This window comes from Hemitrygon akajei, unplaced genomic scaffold (assembly GCF_048418815.1).
Source record: "Hemitrygon akajei unplaced genomic scaffold, sHemAka1.3 Scf000080, whole genome shotgun sequence".
In the NCBI taxonomy this organism is placed as follows: Eukaryota; Metazoa; Chordata; class Chondrichthyes; order Myliobatiformes; family Dasyatidae; genus Hemitrygon; species Hemitrygon akajei.
Genome location: NW_027331966.1, coordinates 3,383,919 through 3,396,794, shown reverse-complemented (window position 1 = coordinate 3,396,794; position 12,876 = coordinate 3,383,919).

The window sequence follows — 12,876 nt, the reverse complement described above, 5'->3', positions numbered from 1 at the left end:
CTCATTTTTTTTTTTTTGTTTTTACTGCCCAGTTCCATCTACCTACACCTTAACCTTCATACACCTCCCATCTATGTTCACATCAAATTTCTCATTAGTGTCTAAAATGAATCTACATCCACTGGCAGCTCTTGCCACACTCTCACCAACATCTGAGTGAAGATTTCCCCTTCAGAGTCCCCTGAAAATATTTCACCTTTCACTCTTAGCCGTCCAATACGGAGGAAGAACGATGACGGGGCAGAGAAGGAAGGCACGAAGACACGAAGGTGTCGTGAGTGGTGAGAGTGAGGAGAGGGAAACAGAGGAGACTGTTTATATTTATGATCTTTCAAAAAAAAGTAATTGTTTGAACTTACTTGCTGCAAACTTACTAACCATATCCTATACATTTTCAACGTCCAATTCCCATTCTACCCGCAACATTTCCCGTCCGACCACTCACCCCATAGCCATACGTCCACCTATAACCTCTACCCACACACACCGACATATCCACTTCGCCCCAAACACCACTCCCCGCTTGGGGAACCAAAACTAACTATTCCCACTGGCCGGGCTCGGGCGCAAAGCTAAAACCGGGGCTGCCGGACCAGAGAGCCCGGAGCCTCCAGTCCCCCGGCAGAGCTCGGGCCCGACCGTTTCCCAATGCCACCGGCCCCCGACTGACACAATCCCGGGATCACTCGCTACTTATACTGCCTTCCGAAAACGAGAAACAACGGCGACAGCTGCGATCGGCATCGCGCCTGAGTTTCGCAGGAGGTTCGCCGCAGCAGCATCAATGGTTGGAGGTCTGAACATCGCGGCCGTTGTCCGAAGGTCCACACAACGCCACCAGTGGCCGAATGCTGGATCTACAACAGAGATGTAAGTCACAAACACCGCGATATCTGCACATGGCTGGATATCCAAAGCAACACACACAAATTGCTGGCGGATCTTAGCAGATCAGGCAGCATCTATCGAAAAGAGTAAACAGTTGACGTTTCGGGTTGAGACAATTTTTCAGAACTGAGAAGGAAGGGGAAAATATCTGAATAAATACGGGGCGGGAGAGGAAAGGGCTAGCAGGAAGGTAACAGACGAAGCCAGGTAGGTGGGAAAGCTCTAGAGCTGGAGAATAGGAGAAAGGAATGAGGAAGTGGACCCAGGGAGAAGTGATTAGCAGTGGGAAGGTCCTAGAGGAAGAGAGGGAGTGGGAGGGAGGGAGGGCTGAGGCGGAATTTTTTTTTCACCGGAAGGAGAAATCAATGCTCATGCCATCACGTTGCAGGGTACCCAGACGGATTATAAGGAGCTGATCCTGGACTCTGAGTGTGGCCTCATTTTGGCACAAGAGGAGGCGCTGGGTTGACACGCCGGAACGGGAATTGGAATCGGAATGAAAATGTTTGGACACCGAGAAATCCGGCTCGTAGCGGATGGTTCAAATAATAATTTAATATTAAAGCATGTATCCATATACAACTCTGATTTTTTTTTCTTCTCTAGTGAGCAACAAAACAAAGAAAGAGAATGACCGCCGTTCAGAGGGAAGCAACCCTCCTGTACACAAAAAAAGAACGGCACTCCAGTCGTCAACCTCCAAAAATCCCGTCTCCCTGCACAAAACGCGACGAGAACATTTTCACCTCCTTCACCAAAAATAAAACCTTACCCCGCACAACTGCGGAGGAGCCGGTGTCACCAGTGTCGAGGCGGCCGCATCGGGAGCAGCGGACACAACAGGCGACACCGTAAGATTCACAGGTGAAGTGTTGCCTCACCTGGAAGGATGTTTGGACAACGGAAAGGATTCAGTCATCCGGCTCTTTCACTGTGACACCCCGAACTCCATATCAAATCCATCCAACCAAATCTATGCGAACTTTTCTGACCAACAAACTTATTGCCTCTCTGCGATCAGCTGTCCGAAGGATTAACTGACTCTTAGAGGAAGGGGTATCTATGGTCCACATTATCAGGGTGTTCAGTTTACCAGGAGACAAATACTTCAGGGAGGTGAGGTTTTCTGTTCTGTAGACCCCACTGGCAATTCTGGTGTTATGTCCCATATTGAGACAGACACCCCGCTCCCCACTCCATCAACAACACGGCACAGCCGGACACATAACAGGAGACTTTACATCTCACAACACTGGATTCAGCAATGAAACCCGTGATTAATGTTGTTGTCCCACTGAAATCATAAGAAACGTCCATTCAGGTGTGTTTAAGTACGAGAGCTCTCCTACAGGTGACGCCACACAACCGCACCCACGAGCCTGACGTCACACATGGGTTCCCCACACCGGGTTCTGCCTTCACGTGCGCGGTGACTTGGTTTTGACGGTTGAGCTACTGATCACGTGCCCCCCCCCCCCCGCCCGGCACACACACACACACACACACACACACACACACACACACACACACACACACACACACACACACACACACACACACACACCGCTGTCAACAGAGGATTCCAGAGCTGCGCTATCCCATTGGTGCGAACTGATGTCAATCACTGGTTACACCCAATAGCAGAGAGAGAGCATCGAAGAGGGCAATAACCCCGCTGATCTCGTCTCACGCCGCCGTCCGATCTCCCGTCGAAGTAGAGCAAATCTCAAAGTAAACGTCCCACTTTTTGATTTATTTCTATTTGCCTCCTAGGGAAGTTGGGAGAGTTTGTGAAGCGTCTCCTGCGGCCAGGGTCTGATGTACCGCTGAGAGGCAGGAGATGACTACTCGGTCTATCGGCTTATTATCAACTGTCCAGGGGTGGGAGGGATCTCCGCAGCAGACGGAGGGGAGGGGGATTTAATTGAAAGGATACCGGTGGTGTGAGAGGGAGCAGACAGATGTTTGTCCCGGTGGGGACAGGAGGGGTTTAACTGTGGAAATGTCTGTGCCCACGGTGGTGGTGAGCGAAGGGATTCACCACTGGTGGGCAAACACCGAAGTACTGTTGACCTCCAAGTCTGGGAAAAGTGGGGATAAAAGTTAAATTTGGGCGGGTGGGAGCAAGGATTGACTGGCCCCGGGTCTTATTGAATGACAGGGCGGGCTGGAGGGGCCGAGTGGCCTGCTCTTGTTCCTGTTGTCTGTGTGTTTAAAGCGATGGAATAGCCAGGCCCTTCTTGGATCTGCAAGATGTTCCAGTGTGTGTTGCAAGGACCGGTGATTGGAGCCCAGTTTTTTCCAAACTGTATCAACAATTTGGCCAAGGGACCAAATCCAACATTTCCAAGTCTCTTGTAGACACGAAATGTATACTTATATACTGATAATGACACAAATGTATATTAATATATTGTTTAAGACATAAAATTTATATCTCTCCTTTGTTAGTGAGATTTCTAAGTCTGTTGTTGATACTGTATATACATTGAACATCACATAAAACCTGTATTTAATGACATAAAACACATTTCGATATTGTTATTGACACAGTTGTATAATTTATGCTCCGGGTGTTATCTGAATGGACTTGTCTGTGATGCTGCCACAAGTCAGTGTTTCTCTGTCCCTGTACCTTCCTGTACTTGTGCACTTGGTAATAAATTCAACTGGACCTCACAAAACTCAGTGAGATTAGATTATCATCTTGTCACCTTGGTAATTGAAATGCAAAGATACAGTACACAGTTAAATACAAGAGCCTGAATATTGTTGATGAGCAGAGGGATCTTGGAGTCCAAGCTCACCGGCCCCTGAAAGAGACTACAGACTACAGACTGACAGGGTGGTTAAGAAGGCAAATGGTATGCTTACCTTTATAGTCGAGGCGTTGATTTTAAACGTCAGGAAGTTATATTAATACTCGAGTTAGGTCACATCTGGAGTATTTCATACAGTTCTCGTAGCCTCAATCTAGGAAGAATGTCGAAGCTTTGGAACGAGTACAGACAATCTTTACCAGGAAATTTCCTGGATTACAGGGCATGCATGATTTCTAAGTGTATATGCCAAAGTTTACATTTGCTTGTCCCAGCTTTTTCACTTTAGGATCATTTATATTATGGTATGTACTGTTAATTCAGTAACTGTCTATTTCTGTAGGACCAGCAGTGATTGTCCTTGATGTGTTCTTCCACCAAGTTCTGTCTACTCATTCCATGCCATATAGTTCATATTGTGCCTGTATCTTATCAATAATTATATATCAACAATCCTTCTCCTACTGTCTTCTCATTGTGAAGTGTTTTGCCTCACCGAGTTATTTCCGCTATCAGTGTTTGTTACCTAGAACTAGAAGAGTATTTATTGAATGCAGCATGAGCTAGGGTAAAGACAGCCATTACAATTTTAGTTTCAACCTTATAAAGTGGCCACTGTGTTATTTTTCTATCAGGACACTTTACAGGAGAATGTCAGGGTAGCAGTCTGACACCTGAAGTTTAATTGAAGTTGGAGAATGCAACAAGACAATGATTACAAAGACAAGAGTAAATCGATAAGAGAATGATTTCAAAAGACTAATTTCGAGTTTTGGAATGGCCGAACCAAAACTGTAAAGTTAATCCCATAGAAATTTTGCGGAATGGCCTGAAGCAACAGTTCAGGCAAGGAATCCCACCAGCAACCCAGTGTTGAAGCGCATTGACTGTGTGAACTCAATTATTCCTGTGTTGGAATGAAGAGAAAACTAATGATGTTCCCTTTTCCCATCTGGTTCCATCTGCCCATTCCACGCGCATCTTGTTAAACCTCTGTCCAGCCAGTATCCCAACCACCTCAATGATATATATCAACCATCTTGTTCAACCTCTGGCCAAACTGTATCCCACCACCTCAATGATATATATCAACCATCTTGTACAAACTCTGTCCAGTCTGTATCCAATCACTTCAATGATATATATCAACCATCTTGTTCAACCTCTGTCAAGCCTGTATCGCACCACCTCAATGATATATATCAACCATCTTGTCAATTTCTGGTCAGACTGTATCGCATCAATAGTTACAATTTTAATTTCAACATAACAAAATGGCAAAGGGTTAATCTTGACAGCATTCAAATTTGCGTCTGTTATTTCATGGTTTGTCATTTTTGGGGTGCCACTTTCTCTGTTGCCAGGGTAACAGCCCACATGACTTGCAGGGAGTGGTGCTCATTTTTATCGCTCTCTGGTCACGGTCCCTCAGTGAGAGACAGCGGCTTCGGGAGCAGATGTAACAGGCTGATAGTGGGGTGGGGAGGATGTTGTGAGCATTGACTGTATCGACTGTATTAACCCTGTGTTGGAATGAAGAGAAAATTAATGAATGTGGGTATTACATTTATGCAACTTCGTCCAGGCCGTCACGAAAAACTTGTAATCAGTTAATAGTTGTGCAACATTTAAAGTAAAAAGAGAAAATGCTGGAACCATTCAGCAGATCGGGCAGCAACTTGGACAGTCCCAGTTCTGATACTGGCTCTAACTACCACAGTTTCTCTTTCCACAAATCTAATCTGAAGAAACGAGTTTCCAGCACTATTATTTCAATTTTATATTCAAAGCGTTTTAATCCTGTTAGCCTACAGGAAATGTGATGGCCAATTGTGCTGGGCAAGACCTCGTTTAACAATTAGATTATGACAAATTGAGTTCAGTTTAGCTGCTGGAGTCAATGTAAAACGTATCCCCGTTATCTGGTGACTCACGCCCTGGTTTTACAGCCCGATCATTGGTCCAGTCAGATGATCATCAGGTTCCGGTTCTGCCATAGGTTGATGGAGTGTTAGTTTTTGAACTCCGATTGGCTGAAAGACTACATCATATTACCGGGAGCAAGGAGTCCGAGGAGAGTTGCCGTTTAGGCTGCAATCCTTGGAAAATGCTACCGTTTACTCATTGTGAAGTATTTTGCCTCACTATCGGTGTTTGTTACCTAGAAATAGCAGAGGATGTATTGAATGCAGCATGAGGTAAGGTAAAGACAAACACTACAATTTCAGTTTCAACGTTATAAAATAGACGTTCTGTTAAATTCATATCAGGACACTTTACAGGAGAATGTCAGGGTGGCTGTCTGTCACCTGAAATTTAATTGAAATTGATAATGCAAAAAGTCATTTTACCGAAAGATAAGAGAAAATCGATATGAGAATGGTTTCAAAAGAAAATTTCGTTTTTTGGAATGGCCGAGTCAGTCCTATCGTTAATCCCATAGGAATGCTATGGGATGGCCTGAAGCAGCAGTTCAGACAAGGAATCCCACCAACATCCCAGAGGTGAAGCAGTTTTGTCAGGCGGAATGGCCTAAAATTCCTCCAAGCCAATGTGCAGGAACATCAACAGTTATCGGAAGCATTTGGTTGAAATTATTGCTGCACGGGGTGGGGGGGGGGGGGGGAGTGTGGGTCACACCAATGATTGAAAACCAAGGTTCACAGACTTATTTTTAACAAGTACATGTAATATTCAATCATGTTAATCTTGTCATAACGAGACTCAGAGCGTTTGAAATAGGCTCCATTGTTTACTTTTCCGGTCATTTTCGGAGGGCCGCTTACTGCATTGTCACGATAACAGCCCATGTGACCGGCAAGGAGCGGTAAACATTTTTATCGCTCTCTGGTCACCGTTGCACAGTGAGAGTTAGTGGCCTCAGGACCAGATGGAACAGACCGATAAAGGGGTGGGGAGGAAGTTGTGAGCATTGACTGTGTGAACTGAATTATTGCTGTGTTGGAATGAAGAGAAAACTAATGATGATACCTTTTCCCATCTGGTTCCATCTGCTCATCCCCGGCGCATTCGTTTAAACTCTGTTTGGCCTGTAACCCACCATCTCAATGATATATATCAACCATCATGTTCAACCTCTGTCCAGTCTCTATCCCATCAACTCAAAGATATATATCAACCATCTTGTTCAACCTCTGTCCAGTCTGTATCCCACCACCTCAATGATATATATCAACCATCTTGTTCAACCTCTGGCCAAACTGTATCCCACCACCTCAATGATATATATCAACCATCTTGTTTAAGCTCTGTCCAGCTTGTATCCCACCACCTCAATGATATATATCAACCATGTGGTCTCGGCCTGAAACGTCGACAGTGCTTCTCCTTATAGATGCTGCCTGGCCTGCTGTGTTCCACCAGCATTTTGTGCGTGTTGTTTGAATTTCCAGTATCTGCAGATTTCCTCGTGTTTGTTCAACCTCTGTCCAGTCTGTATCTCACCATCCCAATGACAGATATCAACCACCTGTTCAACCCCTGTCCATTCTGTATTCCATCAACTCAATGATATATCTCAAAATTCTTGTCAATTTCTGGCCAGACTGTATCGCATCAATAATTACATTTTTATTTACATAATGGCTAAGTGTTAAACTTGACAGCATTTAAAGTGAGTCAGTTATTTCAATTTTTTGGAATATTTTTGGAGAGCCACTTTCTCTGTTGCCAGGGTAACAGCCCATGTGACTTGGAGGGAGTGGTGCACATTTTTATCGCTCTCTGGTCACGGTCCATCATTGAGAGACAGCGGCCTCGGGAGCAGATGTAACAGACTGATAATGGGGTGGGGAGGATGTTATGAGCATTGACTCTACCGACGGTATTATCCCTGTGTTGGAATAAAGACAAAATTAATGAATGTGGGCTATACATTTCTGCTACTTTGTTCAGGCCGTTACAAGCGTCTTGTAAACAGTCAATAGTTGTGCATAATTTAAAGTAAAAAGAGAGAATATTGGAAACGTTCAGCAGATCGGGCAGCAACTTGGACAGTCCCAATTCAGATATTGGGTCTTCCACAGTTTCTCTTTCCACAAATCTAATCTGATGAAACGAGTTTATACTAAATAAATTAGTATAAATGATTGTATACTAAAATCATTTTGTTCCTGTTGGTCTACAGGAAATGTGATGGCCAATTGTGCTGGTCAAGACCTCATTTAACAATAAGATAATGATCACTTGAGTTCAGTTTACCTGCAGGAGACAATGTGCAACGTATCCCTGATATTTCGTGACTCACACCTAGGTTTTCCAGCCCGATCATTGGTCCAGTCTGATGATCATCAGGTTCCCGTTCTGCCTTAGGTTGATGGAGTGTTAGTTTTTGAAGTCTGATTGGCCGAAACACTGCATTATATTACCGGTAACAAGGAGTCTTTGGACAGTTGCTGTTTGGGCTGTAATCCTTTGAAACTCCGGTGCTCTCAGTGTTTGGGATTTGGGCAAGGTCAGTACTAATACAGATGGGACAGGATGTTCCTCCTTCCAAATGAATCAGAAATCTCAAGCATCTGGACATTGATTGTGGGTATGCACCACTTGCTGTGAGATGTGAGGACGATGTGCGAGGCTTCTGGCGTCGGTTAGTGACAGGTTCAGCTGTGTGTCACTGTCAGGTTGTGTCAGGGGATATCATAGTTTTAGATCCAAGTAAAATGGACCCGGGGATGAACCTGCCCAGGTTTATAAGGTGTTGAGCGAGTATTTCTGGTCTGGGGTTTCAAACCGTGTTTGGAAATTCCCATTCACTGTCACCTGTCTGTGCGGCAGTGAGAATCTAACGGATTTTATTGCTGGAGATCTGCAATAAAAACTGGAAATGTTTGAAGAATTTCTGACGAAAAGTGTGGACCTGAATTGTCATATTTGCTCCTCTTCCCACTGCTGTTCCTTACCTGCTGAGCGTTTCTGATAAGTCCAGTTTCCTTTTATTACATTCACCCTGGAATGGTTTATATTTCCTGAAATGGACCTGATTAAACCTGGGAATGGAAATGGGTCGTTCTGTGATAGTAGAACAATAAAGAAACTATAGTTTTTTCCTGTGAATTATCCTGGTACCAACTTGCTTGTTAATCCGGGAAATGCTTTCAGTACAGTTGTTGCTAACGAGGATTACATGAATAATAACAGGAATGATCGGCTTTATGTATGAGGAGCATTTGATGGATCTGGACCTGTTCTCAATGGAGTTCAGAGGGATGGTGGGGGAGGTGGGGAGGTGCAGTAAACCTACTGAACGCTGAAAATCCTGTAGACAGTGGACGCGGAGTGTCTGCAATCTGAGAGCAGTCTCAGAGTAAAAGGCGCTTCCCTTTAAAACTAAGATGAGAAAATTCTCTGCAGCCAAAGGATGGCTGCTGTGTGGAAATTGGTGGTGGAGGCTGCCCTTTGCGTATATATATGGCAGGTTTAAATATGTTCCTGATTGCTCAGTAGCTTCAGGGTTGCAGAATGAAGGCAGGAATATGATGTTGGAATAAAAATCATGTTTGAATGGTGGAACAGACTCGATGGACTGAATCACCTAATTCTCCTCCTACATCTTGTGTCTGACCATAACTGAACGATGACTCCTTCGTATCCCATATCAGGCATTGGGAAGTGTGAGAGGCAAATTCAGATTTGTTCATTGAGATCGTTATATTCGTCTTCAACATTTAAACTTCGTTAAGCGGAAATATTTTGTTCTCCTTTTATTGTTAATGTGCTTTATTGTCTGTCTGGTTAACATTAGACCTGCGGCGAGAGATTTATTGTAAGAAAAACCGCAGCTGGAAGCAAGCCACGACTGAAAAGTCTGCTCCTTTAGACATTATGTGTCTGTAAAAATGAAGGTAGGAAATAGTTGGAGTGAGACTGAATGTGCCCAGAAGAACCAGTTATGCCTCTGTCAGACCCAGTTGCAATCAATCCAGGTCTGGTAATGTGCTTCCAGCAGCCCAGCCCTTTGAAACCACTCCCATTCCCTCAGTTCAAAGTCTTGCATGTTATGAAGTAGTTTTTCGTCAGTTCTGAGTGGGGAAAGGGAATCAGAGTGGTTTGGTTATACTTGCTATCTTTCAAAAAAATGTAATTGCTTGAGTTTACTTGCTGCAAACTTACCCTATACAGTCTGAACCCAATTATTCACATAGATGGCAAGTATGAATGGGCGTATCCACAGGCAACGTCACTAAGCATAAGACTCGAGTCCAATAAACAGCCTCTCATCGCCACCCTCTGCTTCCTACCACCCAGCCATTACCAAACTCCGGGGCTCTGTTACAAACACAATGTTAACAGCAAGATTAGACAGTGATTAATATAAAAGAGTTGTTGCTTCCTGAAAGGACGCGTATCCTGTCTGATCCAAAGGGAAAGATCCTCCGTTGTTTACAACTTGATTTGCCCCGGGGCCCATCCTCCTCGGTCATGCTGCATCCACCAAACACACGGTCCCAACCTCCCCCCCCCCCCCAGCACCCCACCAATAGCCCCACATCATTCCTATCGTTCACCCCACAGTCTCACACATGGACAGATCCCCTTCACCCACATCCACCCTCTTAGCGTTGGTGTCATAAGAATATCAGGGCTGCAGCACAGGAGACCCCAGACTCCCCAGATGACAGGCTCAGTCTCGGCCCTTACCCAGTGCAACCGACCTTCGAATTACACAAACCCGAGATCAACCCCTTCCTCACCGCCGCCCGATCAGGAGAACCGCCGGCATCTGCTGGGTTCGGCACTGTGCTCTAATATGCAGGAGGTCGCAGCAGCGCCACCTGTTGCAGGACGTGGGCCTGACAATAACACAGAACGTTCGGGTGTCGGTTAATTCACCCTCCAAACTTCACATCAACTCCATCCAACCGACTCTAAGCGAACTTTATCGAACAACAGATATAATCCCTGTCAGCGATTTGCTGTGTGAATGATTCGCTCACTGTCGGGTTGTTTAGATTGCCGGGAGACCAGGACTGCAGGAACGAGAGCTCTTCTGTTAATTGATTCGAATCTGTTTCTCCAGCTGACAATTCCGGTTTACATTAGTAAAACTGTCGTTTAGGAAAATACTAAACAAGGAGACGCTGCACCGACTGAGCCACCTCAAATCGAATCACCCTGGAAACTCCTCCCCAGAAAAACTGTGGGTTTTGTGACCCAACTCGAGACAAGTACCACACCGCCCACTCTACGGGTAACATGGCAGAGCAGGGCACCTGGCAAGGGACTTTACATCACACAACATTCAATTCAGTGATGAAACACGTTAAGTTTCCTTCGATCGCCTCCTGAAATCATTAAAAACTCGACTAACCTGCCTTTGAATACAAGCGCTCACCCACACGTGACGACATTCTGGTGCCCCCACATAAAACCATAAAACATTGGAGCACAGTTGGGCCATTTGGCCATCTGACGTCACGTGCGCGGTTCCTTACGTCTGAGGGTTTGTTTCTCACTCAGCAGTATTCTCACCTTATTAAGAAATTCCCACTCACTGTCGCCTGTCTTTGAGCAGCTGGAAATTAAAGAAACACTGAAGATGCTGGAGGCCTGAAAACAAATCAGAAATTGTTCAAAGCCATTCCAATGCAGACCTGAACAATGATCATTCCACAAATGATCTTTATGTGTTGAGTGTTTATTTCATTTGCAGCTTTTTAATAAATTATCTTAGAATGTACTAAACGTGAGTTAAGTCTCATGGGAAGTGGAGATGTGTGGAACCGGGGAACTGGGTTGCAAACTATCAGATGGAATTTAATGTAGATAAGTATGGGGTGTTGCACTTTGGCAGGGCAAACTAGGATTCGACTTACACAGTGACTGGTAGGGGCTGTGGTGTGTGACGAAACAAATTGACGTGGGAATACAGATCCACAATTATTTGCAGGTAGCTCCAGCGTCGTAAAGAGAGCTTTGGGCATATATTGACATTTATAACTCACTCAGGCTATTGAGAAGAGGAGTTGGGATATTAATACCAAAGTGGTAAAAGACACAGTGAATCCAAATATGCAGAATTGTGTTCAGTTCTAGTCATCTACTTGGAGGAAAGATATCAATAAGCGTGAAAGAGTGCCGGGAAAATTACACGGACGTTTCTGGTATTTCAGGAAAAAATGATCAAACTTGATTCCCTCGAATACAGGAGAATGAAAGGAAATCCAAGCAGGGTTCCAACTTTTTTATGCCATCTGTCCCTACAATTAACTGAGGGGTCCATGGACCCCAGGATGTTGACCCCTGCTAGAGATATACAAAAGTATGATGGTATAAATAGGGTGAATGCAGGTAAGCGTTTGCCCCTCAGGTTGGGTGGGGTCATGGAGTTAGGGCAAAAAGTGAAATATTTAAGGGAAATCTGAGGGCTAACTACTTCACTCAGAGGGTGGTGCGAATGCAGAAACAGCTCCCAGCAGAAGTGAGAGATGAAGGTTCAATTGTAGTACTTGAGATGTTTAGGTAGATACATGGATGAGAAGGTATGGAGGGCTATGGTCTGTGTGCAGGGGGAGGGGACCACACCGAACATGACACGGACTGGATGAGCTAACAGTTCTGTGTCTGTGCAAAAAGATACTCCCTGTCTACTTTATGTATGCCTTTCATAATCTTATAAACCTCTATCAGATCTCCCCTCAGTCCCCACCGCTCCAAGGAGAACAACCCAAGATTTCTACTAAAAACTGGATAAGGTTTGAATCCATTCTGACGAAAGGTTGGGAAACCAAATGTTCTGGATTGCTAAATAGGTCGAGTGTTATAACAGGGAAGCAAGAATACTGTGTTAGAAAAATAATCCTCTATGATTGATTATGGAGCAGACTAGAATGACCGTATCAGCTAATTCTATTCCTATGTATTTTGACTTGTATCTTACACCATGACTGAGCCCTGGTGTGTGTATCCCATCATAAACAAGAGAAAATCTTCAGATGCTGCGAAGCGACACACACAAAATGCTGGAGGAAATCTGCAGGCCGGGCAGCATCTATGGAAGAGAGTAGAGTCGACATGCAGATGCTGTCTGGCCTGATTAGTTCCTCGAGCATTTTGTGTCTGTTCCTTTGTGCCCCATGTGAGGCTTTGTAAAGTGTGAGGGACCGTTCCAGATTTCTTCACTCGGATCATTATTTATGTGTTCAAGATT